We start from the raw sequence: 11,117 nt of genomic DNA on the forward strand, positions 1-11,117 counted from the left end.
AAGCCACACTTAAGTAAAAGTCATATCACAGTTTAAAGGACTCTGAGAGTAGGAGGAAAAAAAATCCCTGGTTTGATGAGACAAATTTAAACTCTTTGGCCAGAAGTATGTCTAGTGAAGAGCAAGAACTGCTCATTACACGCCTAATAACTTCACTATGGTAAAGCATGGTGGTGGTGGTGGTGGCATCTATGCCAGAGTGACTTTGGAAAATGTCTGACTCTCCTTGAGTGGGCCAACTAAAGCTCAGACTTAAACTCCATAGACAATCTGTGGAGAGATCAGAAGATGGAGGTTTATAGAGGCCTCCCAACAATTAAATGGAGCTTGAGAAGAAGAATGGGATTACCCTCTCAAATTCAGGTGTGCAAATTTGTAAAGATATATCTCTCAAAGCTGTAATTTCTGCCAAAGGGACATCTTCAAAGTACCGAATTAAGGATCTGAATACTTACATGAATGAGAAATTTCAGTTTTGGATTTTTATTAAATTTGCAAACCCTGTCATTATGGATATTGACTGTAGATTAATGGGCAAAAATGGCAAATTTGTCAATTTTAAATTAAATCAACAGAAAAACGTGTGCAAAAAGTGAAGGGGTGTGAGTACTTTCTGAATCTACTGTATATGCACTATATGTATATTCACTAGTAGTAATTAACATTTTTCTTGTGGGATGAAATAGCGCAATTATTGTAGGTGTACAGGAAACATAGAAATGCACAGAATACTAATGTAGTACATATGAACTGGAGTGATCGTTTTAAACTCACTTATGAAGGAGCACAAACGTGAATTTATTTACCATGTTGGGTAGGTAAAGAAAGCAAAAATTGTGATTTCTTAAAGGGTATTAATAATGTAATCAATTTACATATAAACAAAATGTGGACATCGTATGGAACTTTCAGTTTCAGTATTATGTGACGTTTTAGAAAAAATAAAGACATTTCTTTACAAAAATGCAATTTTCCAAGAAGTTGCGCAAAGTTCAATGCCATGCTTTTTATGATAGTTTTATTCAATACTTATCTATAACAGAATATTGTTGGAAATGTACTTCCTAAAGCTTATGTAGTAGAAGAATAAATAATTCATTTTAAATTTTTGGGTTTACTTACATTATTTTATACATATGCAGTTATTGCTCACCCATTTGCAAATTGCATGACCTTCCCAGACAAAATAAAATCTACTAGTATTGGATGCCATCTCAATGTTCTAGACATTGTTTTTAAAATGTCTTAATTACTAAAAAGTTTGGCTAGGAGAACTGTTAATTCCAAATTAACCCTGTGTGTGTGTGTGTGTGGGTGCGTATGTGTATGCGTGTGTGTGTGTGTGTGCCCTTCTTTCTTGCTTTAGAGGTAGGACAATGTATTTTCCTTTTTTAACAGATCAGTTTTCTTATAAGATATTAAATCCAAATGTACAAGGGGACTTTCCATTTTCACTAAAGCCTTACCATGAAATCAAGACACCACCTCCACAATTTGTAGTGGACTGGCAGCAAAACTTTCGCAAGGTTAAATTTTCTTTCTTTTGAGTGTGGTAAAGGATAGACTCATTGATGTTAAAAAACATTGGAATAGGTGAAATTGTTCTTTGTTTTATGTTAGGCAAATCCATTAAGAGTAACACTTCACTATATTTTCTTAATGCAAAGCAAAATTAAGACCAAGGTGAGAGGTGGCCGAACTAATTGCAGTTATTTTTGACTATTAAATGAGAGACATCATTGCAGTTTACTCCAATTTTTTTTAATTTATTTATTTCATTAAGCTACTTTCAAAAGAGTCGAGGTTTATCTCCAGTCTATTGAAACACGTAACAGTCGGGTCTCAGTCACGTTGATCAGAAAACAAGCATTGAACTTGAAACATCTACTGTAGTCAGTTGTATAGGCAGTGTAGTGGAGTCAGAGACAACAGTGAATCGGTGAACTCGGGGGACTTGTTTTCAATGAGATAACCACTGGCCAACCATAAAGACATTTTGAAACAACACATAGAGAAAACAAACTTGGAAAATTACACTGTTAATAAAGTATAACAGTACTATGTTGTAATGTTATCGTAAATTGTGCTCTGTTTTACAGTTACTGTATTTTACAGGGTCTATTCATTTATTTGATCCAGTTATAAACAAAAACATTGACTGCACTTTTGCTTCCATCCATCCATTATCCAACCCGCTATATCCTAACTACAGGGTCATGGGGGTCTGCTGGAGCCAATCCCAGCCAACACAGGGTGCAAGGCAGGAAACAAACCCTGGGCAGGGTGCCAGCCCACCGCAGGGCGACTTTTGCTTTTAAATTAATTTATATGTAAAGCACAATGTGGGTGGGAGTGTGTCTGTGTTTATTTGTTCTTTATACAGATCTACACATTTCTTCCAATCTCAACAAAGCTCTGCACACATGTCCCGTCTTCTCAGGAAAAGACAGTAGAAAATTTGGGACCTCAAAATTTGGACCGGTTGCACTTGGGGTCCTTTTTAGTACAGTGAGTTTTAAGGACAGTGTATTTTTTTTTTTTTATTTTGAGCCCTGAAATAAATTCAATTAATTGAATTTGTCTCTGGGCGGGTACACTTAAAGCAAAACCATTTACAGAAGTTAGATGAATCTGTGGGTGGCATGGTGGTTCAGTGGGTAGCGCTGCTGCCTTGCAGTAAGGAGACCTGGGTTCACTTCCTGGCTCCTCCCTGCGTGGAGTTTGCATGTTCTCCCCGTGTCTGCATGTGTTTCCTTCCGAGTGCTCTGGTTTCCTACCACAGTCCAAAGACATGCAGGTTAGGTGCATTGGTGATCCGAAATTGTCCCGTGTGTGTGCCCTGCGATAGGCTGGCACCCTGCCCGGGGTTTGTTTCCTGCCCTGTGTTTGCTGGAATTGGCTCATAGGACATAATGGGTTGGATAATGGATGGATAGATGGTTCTGTATTAAAATAAGTTACCCAGATAGTGCTGGGTAGCTGCTTGTACAAAACAAATTTCACTGTTTCAACATGTTAATCCTCTATGTATCCTTAACTTTTTCACATGAAACTTCTTAAGGAAATACATAACATATATTGAAAATGGACAAAACAGTGAGATAATTTAAAAAAAAAGTAAATTCTTTTGTAAAAAAGACCAACCCCTTCTGGGAAGCTGACTACATCCCTGCACTACTGTGTTTTCATTTACAAATGTTTCATTTACAAATGCTGTTTTTACTTTTCATTCACATTACCCACAAAACTACCAAAAACTGAGACTTTTGAAAGCATTTTCTACTTAATCTACTTCTGAAAAGTTGGGTTGTTGGGGGATGTGTGAAAACATCAACTTTTAATTTTTTTTATGCCTATTATATAGCCCTTCCCTGAATGGATCCTACTTATTAGAACATCTCATTTTCTGATTGTGCATTCATGGAAGAAAACTATACTTCAACACAGTAGACATAGTGTTGTTGCATTCCATGGCACTTGTTGTGTTGCTTATGTATATACACGAACATTTAAATTGTGTTTTGTATAGTTTGAATGCTGCATACATGAGCAAAAGGCAAATAATTTATGAGTCACTACAATTTTATGATTCATCTTATTGTCCATGGCATTATCGTTCCATCATGGGCCCAGAGTAGGTGAAACATTTATGTCATATGTGTTTTTGGTTATTTTAGTGTAGGCTGAAATACTTTTGTAAGCAATGTGAAAATGCTAGTGTCATCAAAGAGCATTTTGTTTTTAAGTGAAAACACAGTAGTATAGACATAGCATTAGAAACTGCATAATATAAATCTACTTAGTAGGAATCTACACCAGTTATTTCCTGATGATTGCACTAATGAAATGTATAAATCAATAAACGTAAAAGAGATAATTTGTTAGATAATCCTGCATAAAACGTAAAGTTCTTTTCTGGTTTACCTGTTTCATCTCTCCATGCTCATGACTTTTGGTACAGTGCAGACTATCAACACATGAATCTAAAAAAATAAACAAATAAATAAGACAGATCCAAAGCCTGAAACACATAATTATAATCACTATTAAAAACACTGAGGAGCCAGTTTTTGTAATTCAAAATTTACATATATCCCAACCCAGGGCCTCAGGTAACTCACAAATAAAATAGTCTCAAATGATATGTGACAAATATGAACTCTCCATCCATCCATCCATCCATCCATCCATCCATTCTCTTCCACTTATCCTGGGTTGGGTCGCAGGGGCAGCAGCTTAAGCAGACTTCCCTCTCTCCGGCCACTTCTACTAGCTCTTCCGGGAGAATCCCAAGGTGTTCCCATGCCAGCCGGGAGACATAGTCCCTCCAGCGTGTCCTGGGTCTTCCCCCGGGCCTCCTCCCGGTTGGACGTGCCCGGAACACCTCACCAGGGAGGCGTCCAGGAGGCATCCTGATCAGATGCCTGAGCCACCTCATCTGACTTCTCTCGATGCGGAGGAGCAGAGGCTCTACTCTGAGCCCCTCCCGGATGACTGAGCTTCTCACCCTATCTTTAAGGGAAAGCCCAGACACCCTGCGGAGGAAACTCATTTCAGCCGCTTGTATTCGCGATCTCATTCTTTCGGTCACTACCCATAGCTCATGACCATAGGTGAGGGTAGGAACGTAGATCGACTGGTAAATTGAGAGCTTTGCCTTACGGCTCAGCTCTTTTTTCACCACAACAGACCGATGCAGAGCCCGCATCACTGCGGAAGCCGCACCGATCCGCCTGTCAATGTCACAGTCCATTCTTCCCTCACTCGTGAACAAGACCCCGAGATACTTGAACTCCTCCACTTGGGGCAGGATCTCTCCCCCAACCCTGAGAGGGCACTCCACCCTTTTCTGGCTGAGGACCATGGTCTCGGATTTGGAGGTGCTGATTCTCATTCAAGCTGCTTCACACTCAGCTGCAAACCGATCCAGAGAGAGCTGAAGATCGCGGCCTGATGAAGCAAACAGGACAACAACATCTGCAAAAAGCAGTGACCCAATCCTGAGTCCACCAAACCGGACTCCTTCAACACCCTAGCTGCGCCTAGAAATTCTGTCTGTAACAAAGGGCAGCCCTGGCGGAGTCCAACTCTCACTGGAAATGGGCTCAACTTACTGCCGGCAATGCGGACCAAGCTCTGACACCGGTTGTACAGGGACCGAACAGCTCTTATCAGGGGGTCCGGTAACTCTCTGGAAGGGGTATGAACTCTCTGGAACTACAAATACATTTAGAATCATAAAATCTCCTGTTTTATTAAGTTCACTATGAGCTTTAGCTTCTCTGAGACCCTGCTCGGGATAAGGAGGTTTGAAAATGAATGGATGGATAGCTGGACAAATGGATGGATGTTTGATTAAAAAGCCTTACGCAACTGAAATCCATCATTTCTGCCCACTTGCCCCAAGCCCTGCCTCCAGGCAAAAAGGTAATGGGTGTGTCTGAAATAATATGGAGTCCCAAAAATCCAGATAGTTAGAACTTACCAGACAGTGTTGGTGGAGGGGGCTTCACATCATATTTGAGGTTTAGGCCCCAGCAACCAGATGGATAAGCAATGGCAACAAGCAGGCAGTAGCGTATGCTTGGAATCAAGGATTGAGACAACATTGAGAAGTTAACATTTGACCTCGAGGCTGATATTCAGTCTTCTCAAGACAAAGTTAGACCACTTTTCAGAACTTAGCAGTATGTCACACCTAATTCAAGCCAAGGCACTCGTTTGGTAAATATCTGTATTTTTGGAAAACTGCAATATGTTTTCATTTTCAGGAAATGATCCTCTTCCACCATCTCATTAACTTCTAATGTACAAAAGATCACCCATCTGTTTATTTTCTCCCTCCACAATTGCATCTGCATATAATTATTCTGACATCACTGCCTGCATGGCTGTTTATATCAAGATGACACATCAAACAGAAACAGGAAGTGGTTTTCAGTAGCACCACACAGAATAAGTCAAGAAAGAGGACATAAACAGACCTTCTTCTCAGAAGATGTTCTGTTTAAAGCTGTAATTCATGTGACCGATGACATTTCAAGTGCATTAGTGTTATCATTATACTTGTAGAGTGTGCTTTGCCACACATTCCTAACAATTATGCCCACAGAGGTCTCTTTCAGAACTTTGTTTCTGCACCACTCTTTTCATATACTGCCAGACAGTAGTCAGCACTGTGTTATCTAGATATTCATTGTGTTTTGTTTTTGTTCTTCCTCAGGGCTCCATCCCTCCATTATCCAACCCGCTATATCCTAACTACAGGGTCACGGGGTCTGCTGGAGCCAATCCCAGAGCCAACCCAAAGTGGAAACTATTAATAAACATTTTCATGTATTTGGCTACATTAAGACAGTTTAAAGGAAAATTCCACCCAAAAATTGCATTTTTTATGTTACTTACCTCAAATAGTTTGTAGTGGTGGCCAGGAAAAATGTTTAATCTCATATTTACGACTATGGCGGCGCGTGCGTCACGCGAGGCTCAGCGTCTCTTCAGATTTTGTAAAATAGCAGTGTTATTCCTGCTCATCTCGGGTCTGTTCGTTCAGAACAGCTTCGCTTTTACATCCTACACCCGACAAGAGCTTTTGGATATTGATCTACACAACTCGGGCTGTTTTATTAGCAACCTTCATCTCATCCCTGAGATAAGAAGAACACCCGACGCTTCGCAGGCTACCCGGCCGACCGGAAGTACTCGAAGACGGCGCAGAGACCGTGTCCTTGAGTGTTTGAAAGGCGCCTATAAATAAAATGTATTATTATTATTATTAAACAAAGGCGGGGGAAACGCGGAGGGCTAACAGCTAAGCTAAGGCTAACACCACATCGGCTATCCTTACCCAGTATTTTCCTTGCTAATGTGCGGTCCCTGGCGAATAAAATGGACGAGTTGCGACTTTGGATCACTGACAATAGGAGAATACTGGACTGTAACATCATGATATTCACAGAAACATGGCTACACAGCGGTATACCTAACGATGCTATAGAGCTAGTCGGGCGCCACATTCTCCGGGCGGACAGAACAGCTGATGATTCCGGTAAGACAAGAGGCGGAGGATTGTGCATTTATATTAACAAGGCTTGGTGTACAAACTCTGTCATTGTTGGAAAACACTGTTCAGCTGACCTTGAGTATCTCATGGTTAAGTGTAGACGAGGGAGTTCACCTCCACTATAATAACAGCTGCATATATCCCACCGGATGCTAATGCTAAGCTTGCTATGAAAGAACTCTATGAAGCCATTAGCAAACAACAATCTGCTCACCCTGAGGTTGCATTTATTGTAGCAGGTGATTTCAACCACTCCAACCTAAAGATGGTGCTACCTAAATTTCACCAGCATGTCTCCTGCCATACCAGAGGGGATAAAACCTTGGATCATGTTTACACTAACATTGTTGGAGCCTACACAGCTACACCCCTCCCCTACCTGGGACAGTCTGATCACCTTTCTTTGTTTCTCACCCCCAAATACTCATCACTTATCAACCGTGTGAGACCAACAGTGAAGACCATCAAAGTGTGGCCAGCGGGGGTTGACTCTACACTCCAGGACAGGTTTAAGGACACAGACTGGAGCATGTTTGCCTCTCAGGCCACCTTCGACTCACAAATAAACATTGACTACTACACACACTCAGTACTGGAACACATCAGCACCACAATTGACAGTGTTACCACAGAGAAGCAGATCACAACGTACCCGAATCAGAAACCATGGATGAACAGGGAAGTGCGGCTTCTGCTAAAGGCACGTAACAATGCCTTCAGATCAGGTGACACACAGGCCTACAGTACTTCCAGGGCAGAACTGAAGAGGGGCATCAACAAGGCCAAGCTTAGCTACAAACTGAAGGTGGAGGGGCACTTTGTCAACTCTGACCCCCGACGTATGTGGCTGGGCATCCAGGCCATTTCTGAGTATAAGTGCGGCACTTCCACACAGACAGCCATGGATATGTCCTTCCTCAATGAGCTGAACGACTTCTACGCTCGCTTTGACAAGGACAACAAGGAAAAGTCCACCATAACCCTACCCTCTGATGACTGCCATACCATCACACTCACCCACACGGAGGTTCATAACGCACTAAGCCGCATCAATGCTCATAAGGCTGCTGGCCCTGATGGCATCCCTGGACGTGTCCTTAGAGCATGTGCTGAACAGCTGGCAGGGGTCTTCACGGATATTTTCAACCTGTCCCTTGCCCAGGCAGCAGTGCCAGCATGCTTCAAAACCACCTCCATAGTGCCAGTGCGAAACACTCATCACCAATGTGCCTGAATGACTACCGCCCTGTAGCACTCACGCCCATAGCTATGAAGTGCTTTGAGCGACTGGTACTGGCACACCTCAAGACATGCCTGCCCCCCACACTGGATCCTCACCAATTTGCCTACCATAACAATAGGAGTACAGAGGATGCTGTATTCACAGCGCTTCACTGTGTACTCTCACACCTGGACAATAAGAAAACCTATGCAAGATTGCTGTTTGTTGACTTCAGCTCAGCATTTAATACAGTCATCACTTCCAAGTTGATCACTAAACTTGTGGATCTTGGTATCAATAATTCTATCTGTAATTGGATCATGGACTTCCTGACCAACAGACCCCAGCATGTCAGGTCTGGCCATAACTGCTCTACCACCATTACACTCAACACTGGCGTTCCACAGGGCTGCGTGTTGAGCCCGTTCCTCTACTCCCTTTTCACTCATGACTGCAGGCCCATGTATGGATCCAATTCCATCATCAAGTTTGCAGACGATACCACGGTGATCGGTCTCATCAGTGATAACGATGAGTCTAATTACAGGGAGGAGGTAAAACACTTAGCTGCGTGGTGCGCTGAAAATAACCTGCTCCTGAATACCACCAAAACCAAGGAGCTCATTGTGGACTTCAGGAAGAAGAAGGAGACACCCACCACCCCATTCACATCAATGGCATGGCTGTCGAACGGGTTTCCAGCTTTAAATTCCTGGGGATACATATCTCGGAGAACCTGTCATGGACAAACAACACCTCCAGCCTGGTCAAGAAGGCCCATCAGCGCCTCTTCTTCTTGAGGATACTGAAGAAGAGCCAACTATCTGCTGTCATACTGGGCAACTTCTACCACTGTGCGATAGAGAGCATCCTGACTAACTGTATTACAGCCTGGTATGGGAATTGCTCTGTTGCTGACCGCAAGGCACTGCAGCGGGTGGTGAAAACCGCACAACGCATCATAGGGACTCCACTTCCGGTCATTGAGGACGTTCACAAGAAGAGATGTTTACGCCGAGCTTGTTGCATTCTTAAGGACTCCTCTCATCCAGCCAACAAACTCTTCCAGCTCCTCCCCTCCAGAAGGCGCTACAGGAGCCTTCCAACTAAAACCAGCAGGTTTAGGAACAGCTTCTTCCCCACAGCAGTCACACTTCTGAACTCAGTCCCCCGTTGAACCTTCACATCCACACACTTAATCCTCTACACTACTCCTCCTCCCTTCCTTGTACATATCTGTACATACCTGTGCACACACAGCACACCTGTACATTGTACATCATATATCACATCTGTATATATTACAATACTCATAGTATTACAGCACATACATATCACATCTGTATATTGTACATCTGTGTATATATATAATAGTACTTATATTATTACTGCACATACATAACACACCTGTATGTTGTACATCTGTATGTATGTATATATATATATATATATATATATATATATATATATATATATATATATATATATATATATATATGTATATATATATATATATATATATAGTACTTATAGTATTATAGTACATACAAATACATGTATAGGTACATAAATGTATATTGTAAAATATGTATATTTGCCATCCGCATTTAGAACATTTGTGTATCTATTTTTATATATCTATATATCTATTCCCATCTTCACTGTGCTCTTAACTGTACATATCGTATTTAACTGTATATATCGCATTTAACTGTAAATAATATGCACATATTATATTTATTGTACTTCTGCTCTTTGCACTTCTGATTAGATGGTAAACTGAATCTCGCTGCCCTGTATTTATACATGTGTAATGACAATAAAGTGAATCTAATCTAATCTAATCTAAAGATTGGAGGGAAAACTGCTCATGATATAACAGAAGTCAATACTGACCAAACCTGTGCAATGACAAACAATGTGAATAATAACCATGGAAAAGAGAAAAAAATCTTATGTTACTATTATGTCAAATAATCCACATGTCCATTATCAAGCTGAGTGCTCAAAAAGTGCAAAACACATGATTTTTTTTTACTAAAATGATGTTCGATATATATTTCTGAAATCATTAGTGCACATCATAAACAGCAAACTAAAACCGTTCTTGGCTGGTCAAAAGTACTGTGTTTAATTGAAAATGTCAATCCCAGAAGGCTTTAGTTTGTTGTCTCTAAGATGTGTACCGATAATTTCAGAAGTATATTGTGGCAGATGGTCGGGACCCATGGCCGGTCGGGATGCCCCTTTGACACTGGATCCAGGGGAACAGCCATGGGATGCACACTACGTCCCCTGGAACACTTGATGGCAGCCCCCCTGGGTTGCATCAGGCCCAATATTTTGGAACACCGGAACTAATATTTGTTGGGCTCCGTGGCCACCACCAGGGTGAGCAGCACTGCCTAATATGCCCGTCTGGGCGGGAATGCAGCCACACCCGGAGGTGCAGCCGGAAGTAGGTCAACGAGCATCTGCAGCACTTCCGGGTGGGCTATAAAAGGAGCCGACAGTCACCACTCCAGGTGCCAGAGTCAGGAGGAAGATGACAAAGCTGCCTGGGAGGAGTGAAGGAAGAGGAGTGATTTTGGTGTTTTCTTTGTGGTGTTTTGGGACTGTGTTGGGCCTGTGGGACACGAGGAAGACGTACCCCACAGCTGAAGAAAAATAAAATCTTTTTGTTTAATTATAAGTATGCCTCCGGTGTCAATCTGTGTCGGGTCAATGCCTATACAGCACCTTTGCCACAATATATTTAACATTATTTTAGCAAAACAGCCTGCATTTTGCATACAACTGGATAACGGATATGGTGAAATTAACAACACAAGT

The sequence above is a fragment of the Polypterus senegalus genome, chromosome 1 (assembly GCF_016835505.1).
Source record: "Polypterus senegalus isolate Bchr_013 chromosome 1, ASM1683550v1, whole genome shotgun sequence".
Classification (NCBI taxonomy): domain Eukaryota; kingdom Metazoa; phylum Chordata; class Cladistia; order Polypteriformes; family Polypteridae; genus Polypterus; species Polypterus senegalus.